Below are 25,550 nucleotides of genomic sequence, written 5' to 3' on the forward strand. Positions count from 1 at the left end.
AGCAGTTTAGTAGGAGATTTTATATCGAATATAAAGACTTAAAAAGAGAATAGGCAGGAGTTCTAGATTAAACATTGAGTGCAGTAAATGGTAAAAGCAAAATATTAGAGCCTTTTAGCGTCTGTAATATTCCAACAAAAACTTTTAAAAAGCGGGGACATGTCTGGCCTCTGCTCATTGTGTCTGACTCCCGTGCTCTGGCTGTATATACAGCACGCAGGAAATCATTCCTAACACAATGGTTGCTGGAGAGTGTCGTCGGTATTTTCAGGGTGCACTGGTGGATGGATTTCTTTATGTCTTCTGGGAGGGATATGATCCAAATGTTAGAACAGGCTCAAATAAATTTTTCAGTTTTTGTGGACTCTTCTGAATTATTCGAAAGTCTTCCTGTCTAGTTTCAACTCTGTTTCCCAACTTCATGTTATCTCAATTACATATATAAAAAATTGGAAGAAATTGTATTTACTCATTTGTCAGGGTATTAGGGATTTTGACAAGAAGATAGCTGAAGTACAAAGTACGGAATAGTATAATGATAATATAGACCACCTATTATTATGCTAGTACATAGTTTTTCATGCGATATATATATTTAAATCCTCACCTGAAGATATCTTTTTTGTTGCTTTTCAGAGAGAGTGGAAGAGAGAGAGAGACGCTGATGTGTGAGAGACACATCGATTGGCTGCCTCCCTCAGGAGCCCCGACTGGGGCCTGGGATCGAGCCTGCAAAAGAGGTACATGCCCTTGGCCAGCATCAAACCCGGGACCCTTGAGTCTGCAGGCTGATGCTCTAGCCACTGAAACAAAACGGCCAGGGCTATGTACCATATATTTCAACGAAATAAAGACCAAAGAGAAACATGGTAATATTTTGATTTAAATATGTATTCTTTCTAAATAATTAAAAATAACTTGTGATCTTATTATATCTAAAAATAAAATAGTTTCCTGGGGATGATTTCACACAATGTTGCTAAGATGTAAAAATGGAGTCAAGGAAACTGAGATATGTAATAATCAGGTAAAAATGGAAGATTAATTGACAATAGTGTCTATTACACAGTAATAATGTGGGGTATATTTATATATTTGATTTGCTTATAAGAGTGACCAGCAAGCTCCTTCACATCTGGCTTCACATCTGGTACCTACTCATTTGTGTCTGATTTCTCTCCCTCTACATAATATTTTGAGATCTGTGATCCATCATCAGTCAGAAGTTGGTTCTTTTTTATTGCTGAGTAACATTTCATCAAATAGACTACTATTTGTTTATCCATTGTCCTACTGATGAACATTTGGTTTGTTTCCAGTTTGAAACTGTTACGGTTGTATTGGTTTTATAACAATAAAGACTAAACTATAATGAAGTCACTTAGCCAGTGCAAAATCAAGGGTTAACTAAAATGAAGAGATAATTCTAATTTTTTAGTTCTAATATTGTTATTTTTCAATGAACTGACCAGTTTATTCAAATATACAGAGGCAACAAATGAAATAATTTTTAATTAGCCTATTTCAAAACTTTTGAAAGTTGCAGTGTAATTTACATATCATAATTTTCATCTTTTAAAATGTGTTATAGTATATTCACAAAGTCGTGCAACCATCACCGTTATCTAATTCCAGAACACTTTTATCATTCTAAGACAAATCCCTAAATCTTGCCAATCCCTATTTTCCTTCCATCAACCTTGAGCAAACACAAATTGACTTTCTGTCTCTATGGATTTAATTATCCTACACATTTCATATAAATGCAGTCAAACAACTTGTGATCTTTTTTGTCTGGCTTCTTTCACTTCCCATAAGACCTTCAGTGTTTATCCATGTTGTAACATGGATCAGTACATCATTTCTTTTTAAAGCTGAAAAATACTGAAAACTATTTTATTGTATGGTATACCACATTTTACTTTTCCATTCAAATCATAAATATTTGGCCTGTTTATACTTGTTGGCCATTATGAATAATGCTGTTATAAACTTTGTGTGCAAATTTTTGTGTGGACATGCATTCAGTTCTCTGGGGTATATACCTGGGAGTGGAATTGCTGGGTCATATGGTAACTACATTTAACCTTTTGAGGAACTGCCAAACTGTTTTTCAAAGTGGGTGCATCCTTCTGCATTCCCATCAACAATGTAAAACTGTTCCAATTGCTCCATATCCTTGCCAATACTTGTTATTGTCTGTCTTCTTTATTGTAACCATCCAAGTAAGTGTGAAGTGGTATCTCATTAAAGTTTTGATTTTATTTCCACAATGACAAATAATGTTGACCTTTTTTTTATGTGATTACTGGCCATTTGCATGGCTTCTTTGAGTAAATGTCTATTCAAATTCTTTGCCCATGTTTTAATTAGGTTATTTGTTTTTTTATTGTTGAGTGGAAATAGTTCTTTATATATTCTCTATACAAGATCTTATATATAATTTGACAAATATTTTCTCCCATTCTGTGGATTGTCTTTTATTACATTTTTGATAGTGTATTTTAAAGAACATAAGGATTTAACTTTAATGAAGTCTAATTTAACTTAGTTTTTCTTTCACTGCTTGTACTTTTGGTGTGAGGACTAAGAAACTAGTTCCTACTCCAAGGCCATGAAGGTTTATACTTATGTTTTCTTTTAAGACTTTCAGAGTTGAGCTCTTATATTTAGGTCTTTGAGCCATTTTGAATTAACCTTATATACGGTGTGAGACAGTAGTTCAACTTCATTCTTTTTCGTGTGGCTATTGATTTTTCCCATACCATTTGTTCAAAAGAGTATTCTTTTTCCATTGGATTATCCTGGAACATTTGTCAAAAATTAATCAACTCTATTTACATAGGTTTGTTTCTGTGCTCTCAAATTTATTTAATTTATCTGTGTATCTATCCTTAGGCAAGTACTATGCAACCTTGATTTCTGTAGCTTTATAATAAGTTTTAAAATTGGAAAATATGAGTCCTGCAACTTTGTTCTCCTTTTTCAAAGTTATTTTGACCATTATGAATCTCTTGCATTCCCATATTAATTTGAGAATCAGCTTATCAATCTCTTCAAATAAAAAAATGGCAGCTGAGATTTAGAAAAGGATTGCATTGTATGTGTAGATCAATTTAAGGAACACTGCTATCTTAACACAAGTAAGGCTTCCAGGTCATAAATATAGGTATCTTTATATTTATTTAGGTCCTCTTTAATTTCTTTCAATTATATTTTGTAGCTTTTGGTGTGATCAAGTCTTGCACTTCTTTTTAAAAAAAAAAATTATTCGTAAGAATTTTATATTTAATGCTATTCAAATTATTTTCAGATTATTCATTGCCAGTGCATAGAAATACAGTTGATTTTTGTATAGTGATCTTATATACTGCAAGCTTGCTGAACTCATTTACTAGCTATAATATTTTTCTTGTGGATTTTTTAGGATTTCTATATACAAGACCATGTCATCTGCAAATAGAGATAGTTTTACTTCTTTCCTTTCAATTTTATTTTTCTTGCTTAATTACCCTGGCTAGAATCTCCAGTACAATGGTGAAAAGAAGTGAGGAGAGCGAATATCCTCATCTTATGGTTAATCATAGGAAGTAAGCTTTAGTCTTCCACCATTAAGTATAACACTGGCTGTGGTTTTTTTGTCTATGCCCTTTACGTGATTAAGGAAGTTTTCTTTTGTTTCTAGTCTAGCAAAAGATTTTTCATCATAAAAAGGTGTTGGATTTTGTCAAATGTATTTTCTGAAACTATGAAATGATGTGGGTTTTGTCCTTTAGTCTATTAATATAATATATTGAATTGATTTATTTTTATATATTGTTCAACCTTGCATTCTTGAGATACATCTCACTTGGTTATTCTGTGTAATATTTTTATATGTTGCTGGATTCAGTTTGCTAGTGCTTTGTTGATGGTTTTCACATCTACATTTATAAGCAATATTCTTATGTAGATTTCTTGTGATGTAGTTGTCAGGTTTTGGTATTACCAAATACCAGTCTTATGGAATGAGTTGGGCAATGTTCCCCTTCCTTTGTATGGAAAAGTTTGTGAAGGTTTGGTGTTGATTCTTTAATTGTTTAGTAGAATTGATCAACCCTGGCCAGATAGCTCAGTTGGTTACAGAGCCCTCAGGATATGCCAAGGTTATAGCTTTGATCACCAGTCAGGGTGCATACAATTATCAATCAATGAATGCATAAATAAGTGGAACACAAATCTCTCTTTCTCTCTCTCTCTCTCAGATCAATAATTAAAAAAAATTTTTTTTGACCAGTGTATCTATCTGGGCCTGCCTTTTTCTTTGCAGGAATTTTTGATTACCAATTCAATCTCTTTATTCTTCTCATCAGTTTTGTTAGTGTGCTTTTCTAGAAATGTGTCCATTTCATCTAATCTAATTTATTAACACAATTATTTTCACTCTTGTTTTATAATTCTTATTTCCACAAAGTCAGTAGTAATGTCTCCTTTTTCATTTCTGATTTTAGTAATTGGAATATTTTCTCTTTTATATTGGTCAATCTAGTGAAAGGTTTGTCAAATTTGTTAATCTTTCCAAAAACAAGCTTTTAGTTTTATTTTCTTTAATGCTTTTCTAATGTCTATTACATTAATTTCTACTCTAATTTTATTATTCCCTTTCTTCTATTTGCTTTAGGTTTGTTTGCTCTTCTTTTTCCAGATTCTTAATTTTCCAATGGAAAGTTAACTTATTGATTTGAGCTCTTTCTTCTTTTTAAACATAAGAATGTAATATAGGCAACATGTGATATAAACTTCACTCTGAGCATTGTTTTAGCTGTATTACACAACTTTTAGTAAGTTGTGTTTTAATTTTTATTTATCTCAAAGTATTTTTTTCTATTTTTCCTGTGACTTCTTCTTTGATCCATTGACTATTTTAGAATATGTCATTTAATTTCTAAATACTTGTGAATTTCCCAGATTTTCTTCTGTTATTGATTTTTTATTTATTCCATTGTGGTTGGAGAACACATTTTTATTACTTAAATACTTCTAAATTTATGAAGAATTGGTTTATACTCTAACATGTGGTTTATCCTAGAGAATATTTCACGTGCACTTGAGAATAATGTGTCTCCTGCTGTTGATGAGTATTCTATAAATGTCTATTGCTTCATAGTGTTATTCAAGACTTGTATTTCCTTGTTGATCTTCTGGCTAGATGTTTTATCCATCATTGAATTGTGGTATTGAAGTCTCCCACTATTATTATTGAACTGTGTATTTTCCCCTTTAATTATGTCAGTTTTTGCTTTATGTATTTTGGGACTCTGTTGCTAGGTGAATATGTTTATAACTATTATATTTTTTAACAGATTGACCCTTACATAATTTAAAATGTTCTTTGTCTCTAGTAGTGATTTTTGTCTTAAAGTTTATTTTGTCTGTTTTCAGTTTTGCCACCCCAGAAACTTTTGTTTTCTTTTTGTATGGTATATATTTTCCAGCCTTTTATTAAATCTATTTGTGTTTTTTAATCTAAAATGTGTTTCCTGTCGATATATATAGTCAGATAGCATTGTTTTATTAAAATTTATTTGCCAATCTCTGCCTTTTGATTGAAATGTGTAATCCACTTACAATTGATGAAATTACTGATAATGTAAAACTTATAGCTGCCATTTTGCTATTTGTTTTCTATATACCTCATGTCTCTTTTACCCTGTATTCTTCCATTATTGTCCGCTTTTTTGTTAAGTAGATATTTTTAACTATATCATTTAAGTCCCTTTTTGTTTCTTTTACTACACTTTTTAATTTATTTTCTTGGTAGTAGCCCTAAGGATTACAATTACCATCTTTATTTATAACAACATAGTTTGGGTTAATACTAACATAATTTCAATAGTATATAAAACCTTTTCATTTATACAGGTTCAACCTTCCTTCTTTTTGTTGTTATTGTCATAGAAATTATATTTTATATTTTTTGTGCCAATAGATTCAGATTTAAGAATTGCTTTACCAAGTTTTCATATAAATCAAATAGAAAAAAATTTACAAACATGATATCTAAGTATTTGGAGATTCTCTAGATATTTTTCTGTTACTGGTTTCTGATTTTATCTTATTTTGGTCACAGAACACATTCTGAGAGACTCAATCTCCTGAAATTTATTGAGACATATTTAATGGTACAAAATGTGACCTATTTTGTTAAGCATTAGATTCAGACTTGAAAAGAATGAATATTCTGCAATTATTTTGTGTCATATTAGTGTTCTGTATAAATGTCAATTAATTCAAGTCTGAAGTTTAGATTTTTTTATATTCTTTCTGATTTTTTTTTTTTTTTTTGTCTATGAAGAGAATAAAATCTGCAATGATGCCTGTGGGTTTGTATATTTCTCCTGTTTGTTTTACTGATTTTTGCATTATAAAGATGAAATGATTATTCCCAGTTTGCAGCTGGGAATGTTGCAGTACAGAAGTTTAGTGCTTTTCAATTTGGCTAAAGTCTGCCTTCAATGCATTACACTAGTCTAAACTACCAACTTCAATGTTGAAACTTGAATTGGGATTATTAATTAAAACCATAGCTCTTTTTGTTCTCCTTGGTATTTTAGGATGGATACAGTGAAATTGATATTCATCCTTCCCACTAAACAGAGAACACTAAACACTTACATGGAATGGTAATCTTGACCCTTTATACTGCCATGCAATAAAACATAATTCTAATCTTAATGAATTTAGAACAAAATAGCATATTAAACAACCTTAGGCCTTGTTCCTACATCAAGCACCAAGTGGGTGGTCGGACCTCATGTGAATACTGCCTTTCTTATTGCCTCTGTCTTCATTATCACTAACCATCTGATGTTTCTTTCCCAGGACTATACAGAAGATGAGGGCCACCAAATACAAATGACTCAAAATTTCTAAAGCTTATCCTCCAAACCAAAGAGCCCCACATTCATTTTAATGAGAGTCATTGAGGATATAGTGTTCCAGGAAATAATTTTATTCTTAATCAAGCTGAATGTTCTGCCACATGGTTTCATTGATGACTCTTTGAATATCTCTTTCATAACTGAGGCTATACTCACTCACTTCTTACCTCTCTGATTACATTCACAGGCAAATCATCCTCTGTCCTTTAGGATTTGTCTCTTGCCTCCCATATTTTCTTTAATGCAGATATCTTCAGTGATGCCATTCTTCAACTTCAACTACTACTGTACAGGTCAAGATTTTTTCCGGAAACAGAAACTACATCAATTCTTTTAATAGAAAAAAATGAAACAGAATTGCTAACTGGCTATTAGACAAGTGAAAAGGCAAAAAGAGGACTTGAAAAAGAGCCTGTGGAACTGGGATGCAGATCTCTGAGGAGAGAGCACTTCTCAGCTACTACTGGTGTTTAAGAGCTTTAAGGAGAAATCCCACTGAACTCAGTCTTCTGAGGATGAAGCATGGTCTGGCTGATGCTGAGTTTTCTGAGAGGAGTGTAATGAGACTGATTTTAATAACATGGGAAAATTGCATACTGCAATTAATTGCTGCTTGTGGAATCAATTGTCACAGCCAGGGTGAAGAGCTATCACCTGACTGGAATTGGAAGGAACAAGTTCTTTTTTACTCATCCAGCCTTCCAGATGATGTCTAGTGCCTCTTTTGGCAAGGTATAATGGGGAGAAACTGGCAAACTATAAATGAATTCAATTTCAGCACAAAAAATAGAGTACAAGAGTGTATGTTTGAAGTTAAAAGTGAGTAGTATAATAATCACTGTGGTCCAGGTTTTAGCTGCCCAACATCTGTACACACTCTTTTATAAAAACTTGATTTCAATTTAATGGTAAAATTATTTGATTTTACCTTTATTCTTTGATTTAAAAAAGTATTTATATGTTCAAAGATACACTCAACCCTTTTCAAAACAAGTAGATGGCAGGTCCCCAAAGTCACTGTATTCATCTCTGAGAGACAGCTATGGTATCCATTCCAGTAGAGAAGGGCCTAGGAGCTCTCTATCCGTAGCCTAGATCCCCTGGTCTAGCAATTATTGTGTGATCACAAAATTCCCTGAAGATCCTTAATCCAGAATAGTCTCTGTCACTGATATGCTGCCCCAAGGTTACAAAGTGCCATGGCTACTGAAAAAAATGGTTCTGGTACAGAAAACAAGGTAAAATGGTTACTTTATAGACTACTGTGCAACACTTAAAAATATGTTTTAAAAAACATGTAAGCAAGACTTGGGAAAATGTTTCAGAAAGTTAACTGAAGAGAACATTATATGTGGAGAAGTGAAGGGAGAGGAAAAGGGGAGAATGAAAAGAAGAGGGAAGAAAGGGGAATGAAAACGAACAGAAACAAAAAGAACAAAGCATCTTCCAAAATGACAACAGGCGTTACCTCTGGAAAGGGTTGTTATGAGTAAACATATTCTCCTCAGACCTCTTTGAATTTTACACATTTTTCATAAAGGACATATACTACTTTTATAGTCAAAAGAAATTGCATATAAGAGAAGAAATTAAAGATGCTCCACTGGGTGAGGCGATTTCCTTCAGACAAGAAGACTCTCTAAGCTCTTGGGAAGCAATAGTTTCCTCTAATAGGGGAGCAAGTCCTATGTGTTTAGTCTAAGTTCTGTAAATTCCTTAGAACAACACCATACTGGGATAAACATTCAACAAGTAGATAAAATTAGACCTACTATTCTTTCATTAGAAAATTCTAGTAACAAGAATTTTGAAAGATTAATAAATATTTGCTAGTATCATCAGCTGAAATTATATCTTTTCTGAAGATTTTCCCTAAACTAGATAACAAACAACAACAACAACAAAGAAATATCATTGTTGCCCATAAAATTTTGGTAATCACATTTATTGATGTTGAAGTGCTAATGTTGAATTATTGTTGAATGAACTAATGTATCACAGAATGACCATGTCTTTGGTCACCTGTGATTTTGCATTTGTTCCACCTCTATCTCTTTTCTGTGATAACAAAGAACCTGTATGTTGAATGAGAAAAATGTAATTTTCTGCAAAGGTTAATATCTGTGAGCTCCCCACCAGAACTGGTGTAGGTATATATAAAATCTTATTTGTATTTAAGTGGAGAAGGATCTCAATTTTTGGTGTAGCTAATTTAGTCTTGGCTGGCTTGAGCTGTCATTCTGGTGGTCACTTTATTGGAAATGAAATACTTTATGAAGAAAAGGTAACACAAACTTTCTTTGAATTTTTATTAAAGTTTGGAAAACAAAAGAAAAAGAAGGTATCTTGATAACTCCAAATATTCAAACCAGTGTTAGAAGTAGCATACTTATACCAAAGTTCATGTGAGGAGAAAAATTTAATGATAATTACATCCAACACTAATCTTTTGCCATAAGAATGTTTTATTCTCAGTGATTTAATTTTAACATCTAAAGAGAAGTATGACTTCATAAGGTATATAAATGTTGAATCATTATGTTATACACCTGGAACTAATATAATGTATTTCAACTGTATTTTAATAAAACAAATAAAGAGAAGTATGGTTTACATTTTTTACTTACTCTAAGAATGTCGTCTATGACTCAAGTTTGTTGACCTATGTGAGTTCTTTCTACTGGATATCATTCTTCCATGGCTTTGGAAGACTTGAATTAATGTCTGAATTAATGTAGGCATGGAATACAGTGTTTAAGTTAAGCTAGTACATTTCAGGCCAACAAATTTGCTGCTCAGATAGAGGAAGGATATAAATTTCGTGTTTTGTTATCATGAGGACTCATGAATATGTCATTGTGATAATGTACCACCTTGTTGTTGAAGAAGCACAAGATTTAACATGTGCTTTTAAAGATATGTAAGTGTATATATATACACATGTAATAAAATAAATATGAATATATTTATTTCTCCTGATTATTTCATTTTTAAACAATATAGCAAATAATTTTATTGAGATTGTTGTCCTAATTTGAAAAGAACTTTAAATTTTGGCCCCCAAAATAGTTATGAATTAGACATCCATGTTGTTTGAATTATATTGTTTATTTATTTGTCTTTTATTTACTTTTATCAAGTAATAATAAACCAAAATAAACCACAAAGTGCTTGTAGAGTTAAACATGTTCAATGAACTAATAATATTCCAGAAGTAAAGAATGGTTCAGGAGGACTATCTTTGAGCAACAGGACCAGAGAGAGAAACCAATATGCCTATCTGTCAGAATTAATCAATTTTATATTCTGACTCACTAAATCTGTCCATGATTAAGAAAGAAGGGACAATTTATCCAAAGCAATGATTAAGAAAGAAGGGACAATTTATCCAAAGCAATGCATTTTGATATGTAAACTTTCATAAATAAAAATACTTCATAATTGAGAAATATTCAAAAGGGTTAAATGTCTTACTCCATTTTATATTTTAAAACAAAACACTCCTTTAAGTGAGAATTGGTTTTTTAAAAACCACTGACACCAAACATCTGCTTTTTCAGCAGGTCTGCAATTAAGTAAAATAGAAAAGGATATATGTACCCCAATGTTCATAGCAGCACAGTTTACAACAGCTAAGATCTGGAAACAGCCCAAGTGCCCATCAGTAGATGAGTGGATAAAAAAGCTGTGGGACATTTACACCATGGAATACTACGCAGCTGTAAAGAAGAAGAATCTCGTACCCTTTGGGACAGAATGGATGGACCTGGAGAATATTATGCTAAGTGAAATAAGCCAGGCAGCAAAAAACAAGTATCACATGATCTCGCTTATACGTGGAATCTAAAGAACTTAATAAACTGATGAACAGAATAGATTCAATGACATGGAAGCATAGATGAGACTGATGAATGTCAGAGGGATGGAGGAGGGCGGGTGGGTGGAGGGGGAGAGAGTAACCAAAGAATTTATATGCAGATATGCACAACCCAAGGACATGGACAATGGTGGGGAGAGGGACTGGGGAGGGGGAAGGAACGGGGTGGAACAGGTCATTGGGGAGAAAAGGGGACATCTGTAATATTTTAAACAAAAATAAAATTTAATTAAAAAAAAAAGAAAAGAAAGAAAAACACCAGTAATGCTATTAAAATATATATTTTAAAAACCCCTCTTTTAAAACTTTTCATGTATACACTGAAAAAAAAAAAGAAAAAGCAAATGAAAATACTCAAAGTCATAAGTGAAGAAAAGAAGTTAAAAAAAATGAAATGCCAACAAGAGCAGGCTGGTCAATTTTAATGAATGGAGCAGAATAAAATAGCAAATCATAAACTAAAGCAGCCCTGGCCTTTGTGGCTCAGTTGACTGAAGTTGTCTCAAGCACCAAGAGGTCACTGGTTCTATTCATGCAACATAAACCAGGAAAGAGATCCAGAAGATTGTGCACAAGTAAAGATGACATTTAATTGAGTGCCAATATAAAGTTATCTTTAAAAAGCTCCTATAGACTGGACTAAAGCCAGACAATCAGGCATCATTCTCCTTAAAGAATTTGAGGATGTTGGTCAAAATGCTTTTCTCTCTGAGGCATAAAGGGGTGGACTCTCTAAGTCATGGCAGCCACCGTAGTCCTGTTTACATGACCACTGGAGTCACTCGAGGCATCTGGAGTCTTTTACACAAAGAGAGTTATGGAGCAGATATTTAACAAAGTGATACTCTTTTTTAAAAAAAATATATCTTTTACTGATTTCAGAGAGAGGAAGGGAGAGGGAGGGAGATGGAAACATCAATGATGAGAGAGTCATTGATCGGCTGCCTCCTGCGCGCCCCCGACTGGGGATGGAGCCCGCAACCCGGGCATGTGCCCTGACCTGGAATCGAACCCCAATCTCCTGGGTCCTCCGTCTACACTCAACTGCTGAGCCACGCCCTGCCAGGTGACAAGGTAATACTATTCTTCACGTAACTTACGAAAATATTAACCAACATTTTCTATTCATGTAACAATATATTTTCTAATTCTAATTTTAAACTACTCATTTTATTTGCTTCATAATAAAATGAGTGGTTTGAATTTAAGAACACAACTAACTATAAGAAAAGGACTTTTATTTTCTTACTTCATTACCTTTATTTTACAGACACAAAAGTGAAAACCACTAGTCATGCCAAGCAGGGATATTTTAAGGATCAATAACATGGGTTACAGAGCTCTCAAAGAACTGTGCTATGGAAATAGTATTTCCCATTGCTACATTTTAAGCAAATGGGACCTCATGCCTTTCAGAGATTTGGATAATCCCTTCAAATTTTTAAAGGTTTGAATAATAACTATAAGTACTGGTGTTTGGTAAATTTAATTTGTTAACCATATAAAGATATAATTCTATGTAACTGTGCTTTCAAAAAGTTATAATAGATTTCATCAAGTCACTTGATAAAATGAAAAGACAGCTTGTTTATTAAAGAGACTTCGGGGAAGTGTTGAGGATGGGAAGTAATAAAAAAATAGTCCAGTGGAGGGGGCCAAATGGGAAATAGACATGGGGCTTGTGTCAAAACAAAGCAAAGGTTTGAACAGCATCACCAACAGTGATTCTACATTTATGACAGCAGGCTTAAGAGATATACTTGTCAAGATAGATATTAATCCTGATGGTTGGCCATGACAACCATGTGTACCTGGGCTGTTTTGCTTTCATGATGCGGCGGTTAGAAATGTAGCCTCTGGTACCAGACTCTCCAGATTCAAATTCCAATTTAGCCACGTATTGGCTGTGTGACATAGACATGTCACCTGCTTTCCCTCTGCCTTCATATCTTCATCTGTAAAATGGAAATAACCTATTTCTGAAGATTTTCATGTGGATTAAATTAATTATATACCACTGTATATCTAGTGCTTAAAACAGTGGCATATATGTATGTGTGTATTATTTAACCTTTAGAGATAAGACACTAATACTTGTGAACAATGTTATATTACTAGTCAATGAGCCAACAATTAATCACAAGTTTTTACTGAGCACTCACAATGAGTTTCATATTTACAGAGATTTCAAAGTGGCCAAAAGACCACCTATAAATCTGAAATTGGGTTTTTTGGATAGCAAGTACAGCAAATATGAACTGAAAAAAATGCTAGCATTGAAGTAATACTACAAAAATTAAAAAGGTTCTATCCCAAACCTATATTACATAATTTAAGTTCATGCTTTATAATGACAAACTAGTTCCCATTGACTCTAGCATAATAAATGTTTAGCTATAATCAAGACATTCAGATGCACAGACCCATGCTGGCCTCCTAACTAGCCCCTATAACCATTTTTCCCCTCTTAAAAAAATGCTTTGTGTTTATAATGCCTTATTTAAGGTTCAGTTGTTGTCCATTATAAACTTTGTTATTCCAGAGTATAACTTGTCTCCTTTAATTTGCATCAAGATAAAATTTTAGCATATATTTGTCAGCTTTCATGTAAAACTATTATTTTAGAAAAAACGTCTGCAATGAGTACAATGAGGAGTCCATAGTATTGGACAGGCTTTGAAGAATTACAAATAAAATAAGCACTACTCTTTCCTGACCCTTCAGTTTGAAAATGTGGTAAATACATTCAATTGTCTACAGATCTTTAATACAAGCATAAGCCATTTTAATACAGATTCTCAAATGTCTAAATTTAAAGCATTGTAAAAGACTTGAGAGTGAAAATATTGTTTTTCTTTGGAAATATGTATTTAAATAGTATAATAATAATTTACAGTATTTTGAGCACATACTTTTTGTCTGGGACTGCACTAAGTATATTTATTTATATTCTTATTTAACCCTTACAATAATGCTGTGAGGGAATTATTATTATCCTCCTTCCTCCGATAAGGAAATTGAAGTATGGGAAGTTAAGTAATTTGCTAAGGTGACACTACTAAGATGAGGAGGAACCAGGATATGAGCCTGGTTCCACTTAACTCTGAAGTCATGTTTTAATTACTAAGAAACACTGTTTAGAACACACCGTCTCCATAGATACATATTTGGTGGCAGTATTGTATAAGGATTAAGCATGTGGACTCAGTCTGCCTGAGATAAAGTTACACCTTCACTGCTTACTAGCTGTATGATATTGGGAAAGCACTTAGAATGTGTCTAGCTCATAGTGGATGTTAAATAAAATTGACTGTTGTTTTTCTCAGAATACACAGAATTTGAGTGAGGGACCACTACAAGAAGGGAGATTGATAGGAGATTGTGAGAGATGGGGAAGCAGGTATGTAAACCTTGTGGAATCTTAAAAACCGTGGTAAACACGTTGGCCTTGACACTGAGCATAATTTAAAGACCCTAGAAAATTCTCACAAGAGAAGTGTTGTGATATAACTTCAGCTTTCATAATTTCTCTGGCTGCTGGCTGGAAATAAACTATAAGAGGGCAATAGTAAAGGCAGGGAGACTAGTGAAATGTACCTTGTAGTAATCTAAGGGAGAAATGTGATTTGGACCATGATGATAATGGTGGAGAGAGTGAACAGAAAAGTGGTTGGATTATAAAACAACAGGATTTATTGACATACTGAACATGAAGAATGACAGAATGAAAATATAGATTTAAAATATATTAATTAATAATATTAATTAATAATTAATGACTTTGATAATTGTATTTGCTATAGCTAAAATTAATTATACTCCTGGATCTTCTGTATACTAGTGAATGTGCTAAGAAGTAAATAAAGATAACCAACTGAATCTTCTAGACAAAGGATACCAGACAAGTCTTTTAATAAATTATCTGTTCTTCTGAGTTTACAATCTAACCATTCTGTAAATACAAGAACTGATGACTTGACGAGTTACTCATTGGATGATACAACCAGGACACATAGGGAGACCATTAGGAGGCATGCCTGGACCTATTCTATTGAACTATGGCAACCCAGAGGTACAAGCACGAAATATTGTTGAATTTTTCTTCCACACTAGTTTACTACTCTAGAAAGATATAATTGCTTTCTCAATCCTTTTCATCTACTCAAAGTCCAATGTAGGTCAGACTAAAATTTCCACCTCATATTTGCGTCATAGCTTTCACTTCTCACATTGCCAGCTGGCTCCTGGCAAGTGTGTGGATGTGTGTGCCACCAGCCACTAGCACTCAACCTTAGAATCTTAGGGGAAATCCCTTGTGGCCTGGACATTACCAAGACAGCTCAAGGCTGTCTCCTTCAAAGCATCTCTTAGCCTAAAGAGAAACTCCTACATTCTTACCACACCTGTCACTTCCTTCTCTGCACTGCCACTTCTCCCCAGTCCTTGTTTCTCTTGCCTAGGTAGGCTCAGGGTAGACCAACAAATCCATTGGCCAAGCAGATGTCTGAGTAGGGAATGAGATGTCAGCCTTGCAGCTACCTTAAATCTCTAGGATGAAGATTCTTTTGAATTTTCCTTCTCCCCTGGCTTGGTATCGTAGGAATCACAGCATTCCAGGTGACCTGAGCCACTCCTTGCCTCTTCCTCTACACTATCTTTTAGTTATTTTTTAATAGCCTGGGACGGGGTTGTGGTGCTGAGTGTTGGGTGGAGATACCAAATAGCCCAAATGCCTCAATAATAAACCCTGAGAGAGTAGGCTGGCCATTACTCTTGTCAACTCTCTTTGGAGTAGAGGATATATAACAACACTCTGTCCTCAACTTTAAGTTCTGATTAGTAGTTTAAGGCTACAAGAAAAATCCTACTCTTATCTTACTCATATTCAAATACATATGCATGCATATCCAAACACACATGATTAATATGGTCTTATTGAAACAAAGATACTCCAAAAGTGAGTAGGCAGCTGACTTAGAGCCACTGCAAAAGGTGATTTGTTGAAGGCTATGCTGAATCTCCTGTCAATGTTCATCTATGTTATAATTAAGCTTATTGGGGTGACATTGGTTAATAACATTATATAAGTTTAAAGTGTACAATTCTATAATACATCTCTCACACACACTTATACACACACTATCACCACCATCACCACTCAGATAACTTGTGTTCAAGAATATGGTAGAATGGGCATACCTATTCCTTGAAAAAATGTGAATACTAAGGTCCTGAGAAGACAATCAAAAATAGAAAATGTGAAAAGTCTTGCAAACTGCAGAGCTCTTAATGCAACTTGTTGAGTAAAACGTGGTCACTAATGATCAGAATTTTAAAGGGCCCCCTTGTTGGCAGGCACCAGGGATTAAAGCTACAAGGAGTACAATCAAATGTGTATTGAAGACCTATTTCTAGTGAACTTTTTCCCTTTCTACATCATAAAGCATATTTGGCTAAAAGTGGTTCTTTATTGTAGTTCTTTTTAATTGTCTTTTATCCTGATCGGCCACTCTCACTACTTATGCATTCTCCAGCTTTCCTTGTTTTGTCAGGTCTCATTAGAGTCTTATGCAAATGAAAGCATTCTTGTAAGTTGCTTAGAGACTTTGTTTAGGAAATACAGCTCCAAAATACTAAGACAGAAGTTGCTGGTCCTTTCCCTTACTCTACATAGGCTAATTTCATGCTCATCCTGAGTAACTAAGAAAGGAATCCTTTTTAAATTTTGTTTACTTCAAATACATAGTTCATGATAGCAGTGTTTCCTAGAGATGATAGACACCCCCTCACAAGTAACCATTGTTTAACATGACATATTTGAACTGACAAACAATCACGCATACCAACTACTTCTTTCCTGTAATATGCATCTCCAGAAAGGTCTGATCATGTATCTAAAATAATTAGATTTCGTTCAGTAATCAAACTCAATCAAATGAATTCTGTGTGAACTACTTTTATTCCCACAATGAGAACTGTGTGTCATATCCTCTATAAATTTGCATATTTTTCCATAAACCTAAAACCAATCAATTTTGAAGAGTTATGATAATATAAAGAATCTGAGGCAATTACTTGTCTTTTAAACAGGGATTCTAAATGCATTTCACTGCTGGTATTCATGAAGTAAAGTAGTCAAAACTTCTTTAACCCTTTTCATGACATCTCAATTAAGCTGTAATGATTGAGGCTCAAGACATTTCTTAGGATTAATGACTGGCTGGCAAAGTGGATGGCCTGAGTTGAAGCCAAGGGCCATTAATTCCCCTGGTCATTAATCCCCCAGGAAATGCCTTAGGCGTGGTTTGATACTAGAATTATAGGCTGCAAATATACTGTTGGATTTCTTGATTGGTATTAAAATAATTTATTAAGATGTTATATTTTAATTTCTGCCCTGTAAAACCATTTCCAAATTTTGATTCCTGGTTTTTCAGCCTATGCTGTTGGTTGCAGTGACATAACAAAAATGGTTTCATTGGTCATATCACACATTTTTTTTGAAATGGTGAAAACATTCTGAAGTTATTGTTGATACAAACGTCCCAAATGGCCATTTTTTAGTGTGATGTTATTTACTAGTGAAAATCTTGGCTGTGAGAGTGAGGGGTATTTTATGTAGGTATGTATGTGGTGTGTTCTTGTTTGTACTAACTAAAATGTTGAATCCTATCGCTAATTTTGCCTAGGGTCTAAGGCATAGAGATCTGCCTTCAATCTCCAAATGGAATAACCACACTTTAGGCTTTTGTTGGAAAATAATCAAAACTTAGCCATAGAAATAATATTTATCTAATTGTCTAAAATTTGTGTTTATCCATTATTCGAAGAACTCAACTTCATCTTTAAATAATGGACCATTAAAGTTTGGGATAGAATTGCTTTCATTGAACTGTACTTTGGAATTATATTTGTGTTAAATTTAAGAAAGTTTCTATCTTAGGATATCTAATAGAACTTACAGTTTTGTTTTTTTTACTTTTTTTTGTTAATCCTCACTCAAGAATATATTTTTTCATTGATTTTTAGAGAGAGTAGAAGGGAGGAAAAGAAGGAAGGAGAAAGGGAAAGAGGGATGGAAAGAGAGGGAGAGAGAGAGAAACATCAATGTATCTGGGGATCAAAACTGCAACCCAGGTATGTGCCCTTGACTGGGAATGGAACCCATGACCCTTCAGTGAGTGGGTGGGTGCTTAACCACTGGCCCACACTGGCCAGGGCTGGAACTTACAGCTTTTACTACAAGCATGTAGTTAGATATTGCTTATTACATCCCAGTGTCCTACTAGGAAGGGCCAGTAGAGAAAATTCTTTGACATTTCATGTCAGAAATCACTGGGACTTACTGGTGTATTTTCACCTGCTGGACACTATGGAACTTGACACTGATTTTATTTCTCTTCTTCGGCTGCTAGAAAGCATAAAGTGAGCGCAGGTAAAATTTTTAGAGCCAGTGTTTCAAGTGTAATCTTTGCCTCTGACTGTTTTCCTCTCTCTTACCCTAGTTTATTTTTCCCCACATTCACCATCAAGTTCAGAATATGTATCTTTGTCAACTCCTGCTAATAACATTTGGAATGAGATGGGATATAATTAACTAGTTAATTAAGTAACTATTAGCTGCACTGAACAACATGCTTTCCCTCCTCGGCAGTCCAATGCTCACTTCTATTGCTTCTTCACCTCTAGTCATGCTTCTTATAAAGTGGCTTCGGTTTGCCCACCTGCTTCGGGATGCCTGGCAGAACAAGTCCGATTGGAATCAGCAGTCCCACAGTGCTCGGAGCTGGAAGTCCCAGGGCTCTTTCCCAACTTAGTCTCCAAGTCAGTTATATAAATATTCTTCTTCCCTACCTGAAATTGCAGTTAACCTCTGAAATGTAGTTTTTATAACAAATTGTTGCTTCTGTTTTTTAAAATAAATCTCCGTTAACTAAAGATTTCTATCTCAGAATATTTTAGATTGTAAATTTCCAAGGACTGCAGTCTCTCTGCTAATATACAAAATGTCAAGTTGTTTAAGTTTTATTGTTATTAAAACGTCGATGGAAAGTGTCTCTTGATGGGAAAAAAGTAGTAAAGATAAATTAGGTAAGAGATTACTAGGACTGCCCTTCCCCCAATACAATGACCCCATCAGGGGCAATATGCATAATCAGGTTTGGAAAAGGAACATCACTATGTAAGGGATAAAAAGAAACATCTTTTTGTCTATTTCTCATTCTCTATCTGTATATGGTGATGACCAAGAAATTCTTAAGTCCACTGAACAACAACAGGAACTACATCTTGGGCTTATTGATCTGAGCTGTGAAATGACAACACAAGGTCTGTATTCTGTCCTCAGATCAATGCCACATGTGTGTGTGTTCCTGAAGCACATGGTATATGCTGTGTCTGTCTGGCAGAAACATTTGTGCTTAAAATACAGCCTGACAGTTCCCTGCCATCTTGCAAAACAGTGTGGCTTATTTAGAACAAATCTGTTATGACTGACCACAGAAAGATGCATGTGTGTTTCTGAGCCTCTCCCTATGAATAGGCAAAAGGACCATCTGGGCACGTGGCATTTACACATCTTTGAGCAAAGTTAGCATTCTGCCTCCAAGTAAAATCCATCTCTCAGGGACTCTGTGGGTTTGTGATGCTTCCTGTAAAATGAAGGAGGAAAACAAATGAACTTCAGTAAAACAGAAGTCTCTTTTTTTTCATCTGTCATAGCCACAGTTTGATAGTATCTGTATTTCATTTTCACTTTGGAATATCACAAGAGAGAGAAATGGCAGGAAGCAAGTTGCTTCCACATGGTTGTGAAAGGGAGTTGTTATATTTGGTTGTTCTCTGTGGCACATCTCTGTGAAATTAAAAAAAAAAAATAAAAGGATAGAAAGAAAAAAACCTAACTACCATCTTGGTGGTGGAGAAACAAAAAGTAATGTCTTTATTTTTTATAAGAAAGATTGTTGCTAAAATAATAGAGTAATCATAATGACATTCCCTTTTTATCTTTATTAAAAATCAGACTTATAACTCAGACAAATACTTATACTGAAGTATTTATCTTAGAATGTGTATTTTATTGAGCAATGCAGGATACTCAGAGAAAACATAAATTAAGATACTTAATTTTTTATAATTGAAAGTTATTAAACTCCAAAAACTTTTTAATATTAAGGAACTCAATGCACCTTGCTTGAACATGACTTTTTTGAAAAGAAAATTCACCTGAGCTTATGTAGTCAAACAAATTAATGACCATTACTAGAAATGATAATTTTTTTCACTCAGAACACTTTTAAGTTCCTCTTTGTAAAATGACTTTCACAACATATGGCTTATTTTTTTCACTATCCTTGATTCAAAGCATATCTTTCACCCTGGAATAATAAATTAATTTAGAAAAGAGTAAAACTTAAGCAAGTATTACTAACAAGAAAGGCAGTCAACTGGGAACTAACCTTTCTGATTGAAGGAGGTGTGCGAATGTAAAATGCTGAGGCTGATCTCAAATGTTCTTTCTACTCTGAGATATGCCTTGATATTCCCTCTCTAAGATTATCTTCTGTAAATTGTAAATTCAGAGGGCAGCTCCAAAGGAAGAGTGTCAAAATGTTTTACAGCAGTGACAACATTGTTAAATTTCATGAAGAGCTTCATGAGGGTGCCATTTTGAAAAATAATCACATGTCACACATGATTGTAGAGAAAACTTGTGAGTCCCATCGCTTTCTAGACACATATTTACTTAAGCTTCAGTTGTTTTCCTTTTATCAAGTGAAATACTGAATGGGCTAAGCTGTAGCCAAATCATACATCCTTTAATTCAAAACAACCTCCCTTTACCCTCCCTCTTCCTCTCTGTTTTGGCAATCCCTGCCATGATCTAAGTCAGGCTTTGGCAATTTGGGGGTTGGGTACAAATACTAAATTTTAAAGGTTTCTTGAACCAACAGGTAAAATTGAGGATATAATGCTAGTATTTATATGACAGGAGAAAAAACTCTGTCCTGTCCTGCCTTGTTTGCCTAGGTGTTTATTCCAGGCAGTGGAGAAGCTTTGTGCTGAGTTGCTGTCTAAAGAAGACTTTCTCAGGATGATGGTGGAGTAGACCAAGGGGGAGTGGTTCTAGCGGGCAATGGGGTAGGTGGCTGCCATGTCGGTTTCATTGTCTACCCCAGTGACGCTCAGATACAGTGCAGCCATCTCAACTTGGGCGGCAGTCCAGAGGTAAGGCCACTCACTAGACTGAGATTCTGACATTTGGTGTTCGGCAGTTGCCAACAGTAGAGTTCCCAATGTACAGGTGGCAACTGGCACAGACCCTGGAAAGTGCCAAGGTGTGACTGGGAAGGCAGTTACTAAATGTGGAGGGGTAATGGGGATGGAACTCCTTCCTCCTTGGTCGACCTGCCCCTTGGCCTCCACGGTTCTTAGTGCTAGCTTGCTGGAGTAGTGCCCACAGATAGTACACAAAGAGGCAGAAAGCCCTGTTTGACCCATTCATGGTTTAGATGCTCACTTGTCTATAATCCTTGTTTGTAAATTCCAAGAAGGAACCAAGAAATAGCTTTTCCTGCAGCAAATAGATAATAGGCATAAAAAGATCTTGCATTCTTAGGGACTGTTTGGGGACTTAGTTGCTATTTCATCCAAAAACTTATTTCTAGGTCTATCCCAAATCATTTTTTAGCAGTTCCTCATATTCTTCCTCAGTTCAGCAGAAAAACAAAAAGGTCTCAAGGGTAAAGGTCTTGTTGTGGGAAATGAATTCTAAGAAAATTGTCAGGTGGCTCTGCATTCCTTTCCTAGAGGCTAAGGAGCACTGCAGTATAGAGCAGGGGTCAGCACACTAGAACCTGAGGGACAAAACCAGTTTCCCCTCTCCATTTTTTATGGCCCACAGCTAAGAATGATTTTTACATTTTTAAATGGCTGGAAAAAAATCTAAAGAAAAATACTATTTTGTGACACATGAAAATTTATGAAATTCAAATTTTAGTGTCCATAAATAAAGTTTTATTGGAACACAGCCATGCTTATCATTTGCATGTTATCTATGGCTGCATTTCACTAAAAGGCAGAGTTGAGTAGTTGCGACAGAGACCGTATGGCCTGCAAAGCCTAAAATATTTACTATCTGGCCCTATACAGAAAAAAATTTCTGGTTGAAAGTATGTCTCTAAAATCAGACTGTCTGTGTTCAAATCCCTCCTCACCATTTTTAGTACTGCATCCTCTTGGACAATTTACTTAACCTCTTCTTGCATTGACTCTTTTATCTATGAAATAGGAATATAATAGCACCTACTTCATAGATTGACGTGAAGAATAAATGTATCCATCTATGTAAGCCACTTAGACCAGAGACTGGCTCATAGTAAACATTCAGTAATGTTAGCTACTTTTATTGTGTTTTTCTGAAATCAGATTTTATTTGTATAAATATGCATAATAATGAAACTAATATGGTCTTTCCAAATATAAGAAGCAATCAGATGGCATAAGATTTTGAATTTTTTACATGGAGTGCTTTGCTCTTTTATACATGAATAAGAAACACTTAATTGGCACTATATATCTTGTACAGGGACACGGAAAACATCATGACTCCCTCTTTAAGCTATAAGTTTGCTTAGGGAATAAAGTTCAAACACATGAAACAGAAGTAACTTAAAAAGAGTACTTTCTCTACCAAAAATTTTTAAGAGCATACAGTTGTTTCTCTTTTAAAAGCAACTCTGTATACTCAGTTATATTGAAAGATTCTATTGAGCCTAATAATAAACAAAATCAACATACAGAAATCAGTTGTATTTCTATACACTAACAACAAACTATCTGAAAGACAAATTAAGAAAGCAATCTCATTTGCAAATGCATCAAAATAATAAAATATTCGTATAACTCAGTAGCAAAGAAGCAAATAATCCAGTTTAGAAATGGACAAATGACCTCAATAGACATCTTTCCAAAGAAGACATACAATTGACCAACAGGTATATGAAAAGGTGCTCAACATCATTAATCGTCAGGGAAATGCAAATCAAAACCACATTGAGATAAATTGAACTACCATCTGACCTAGCAATCCCACTTCTGGGCATATATCCAAAATAATTGAAGTAAGTATGTCAAAGATATACCTATGTAGTATTATTCATATTTAACTGAGATAAGGAAGCAACCTAGTTGTCTTCCAATTACATTTTTATAGATATATATGTATAAAAAATATATATTATATATATATATATACATAAATATATATATATAATGAAAACTTATTCAGTCATAAAAAGGAAGGAAATTCATGTTTGCAACAACATGAATGAATCTGGAGGACACTGTGCTAAGTGAAACATCAGACAGAGAAAGACAAAAAACAACTGATTTCATAGACAGTAGAGAATGATGGATGCCAAGATTTGGGGAGAGGGGAAGATGGGGTAACAGAGATCAAAAGGTACAACTTTTCAGTTATAAGAAGGATAAGTTCTGAGGATCTAATGTACAGTATGGTTACTGTAGTTAGTAATATGGTATTGTATACTTGAAAGTTACTGAGAGTAGATCTGAAGCATTCTTACACATACACACACACACACACAGAACACACTAAAGTTAACTATGTGAGGTGATGGATGTGTTAATTATCTTGATCTTGATACTCATTTCATAATCTATCTATGGATCAAAAACCTATTGACCTACTAACAGATATAGCATCATTTTGTAAACTTTAAATATATACAATTATATTTGTCAATTATTTCTTAATACATTTAAAAGTATTTCTTTATCATAAAATTAGAAAACATACAATTTTCCCTAATATTTTAACATAGTAACTCAGTGTACTGAATTATAATAAAAGACCATTTATTGAGCTTAGTAAAGATGTGAGCCACAATTCATCTTTAGAACCGGCTATTCTTTCCCTTATCAACATATTTATCATTTATAATCTAATGTTCATTAGTCCCACCTGTGTGGTAAAATAATGGCTGAATAATGAATTGTAAATTAGCTTTTTTCTTCTAACTGACATCAGGGATTACGAATAGATTTGAAAATTTCCAAGGCATTCTAAATGGAAATATTGTCAGTATATAAATTGTAAAACTTCTGGACAAGTCCTGTATTGAACTTGGAATTCAGAACTACAGACTTTTCCAGTAGGAGAAACATAACCATTAATTAATTTAAAACTATTTATTGCATACCACATAGTCAATACTCTCATAGAACTTGCACCCTTGTGGATATGGAATGGTACTAAATAATTCTGACTGACATCTCTCCAAGTTTTATCCAGTCTATCCTGTCAAGAATTACAGACTAACCTTCCCCAAACCTTACTTTTGTCAATACATTTCTTGTTCAAAAAACTTTGTTTTATCACTGTTTACTAGATCAAGTGCAAACTCCTTCTTCACATGGCATTTAGAGCTTTTCATTATCTGACTCAAGACTAGCCTAAGTTTTCCTTGTTCCTACATTGTCACACTTTCCCTCTTAAACTCTGTTTCAGACAAACTCACCTACTTTGCATCCTATAATCACGTCTTTTGCCTCTCCGCCTCTGTCATTAAAAAAGAGTCAAAAATATGAACAACAAAATGGCAATAAATACATATCTATAAACTATTGAATCTAAAAAAAAAAACAAATGAACAAGCAGAACAGAAACAAACTCATAAATTCAGAGAATATTTTGACGATTGCCAGATGGGATGGAACTTGGGGGGATGGTGAAAAAGGTGAGGGGATTAAGAAGTATAAATTCATAGTTACAGAACAGTTATGGGGATTTAAAGTACAGCACAGGGGAATATAGTCAATAATATTCTAATAACTATATATGGTGTCAAATGGGTACAAGATTTATTAGGATGATCATTTAATAAGTTATACAATGTTTAATCACTGGGGTGTACACCTGAAACTAATATAATATTGTATGTCAGCTACAATTAAAAAATTAAAAAAAAATTTTTTTTAAAGACTATTTGCCACATTACTGCCTGGCAGAGAGTGCGTTGGCCAGTGGAGACTTCCAGGCAGAGTGTGAGCTGAGGTATCTGGACCTGTTCATCAACTTCATTTCCATCTACAACACATTTATGAGGTGGTGTTTCTCCTCTGTGCCTATGTCACAGTATACATGATCCATGGGAAATTTCAGAAAATGTTTGACAACGAGAATGACGTATTCAGCCTGGAGTTTCCTCTGGTCTCCGTCATTGGACTCTCCTTCCTTGAGAACTCCCCTGGAGATCCTCTGGACTTTCTCCGTCTACCTAGAATCCGTGTCCATCCTGCACCAGCTCTTTATAATCAGCAAGAGTGGAGAGGCCAAGACCATTACTACTTAGTACCTGGTCCTTCCTGGGCTGTAGCCAGCACGCTACCAGCTAACTGCATCAGGCGGTACCAGACTGAGAATCTCTATGACTAAACTACAGTGGTGTCTGGAGTGCAACAAACTATCCTCTACTGTGACTCCTTCTACTTATATGTGACCAAAGTCATTAAAAAAAAGAAGGTAAGTCTTCCAATGCCAGTTTGAGGGCCTTCAGAGAACAAAGACATGAAGTGAAGTATTTGAAGTGTTCTTCCGAGCGACTTACACATGACTCAGACCAAATGCTAAAATTAAAGCCAGAAAAATGTTGAGCGTGGATGGATTTCAGCAAAGCACTGATCATTCTATCTAGAAGACCTCATCAATAACACCTCCTTTATAGAGGTGA

General features: G+C 34.4%; 1 pseudogene across 1 annotated transcript; it reads left to right on the plus strand.

Moving 5' to 3' along the window:
- The first annotated feature begins 20,406 nt into the window (after positions 1-20,406).
- Positions 20,407-25,366, plus strand: LOC308559412 (ER lumen protein-retaining receptor 3 pseudogene; annotated as a pseudogene). Its single transcript has 2 exons — positions 20,407-20,509; positions 24,802-25,366. The product of its transcript is annotated as an ER lumen protein-retaining receptor 3 pseudogene (transcript).
- Positions 25,367-25,550: the final 184 nt, after the last annotated feature.

This window comes from Miniopterus schreibersii, assembly GCF_964146895.1.
Source record: "Miniopterus schreibersii genome assembly, chromosome: 7".
In the NCBI taxonomy this organism is placed as follows: Eukaryota; Metazoa; Chordata; class Mammalia; order Chiroptera; family Miniopteridae; genus Miniopterus; species Miniopterus schreibersii.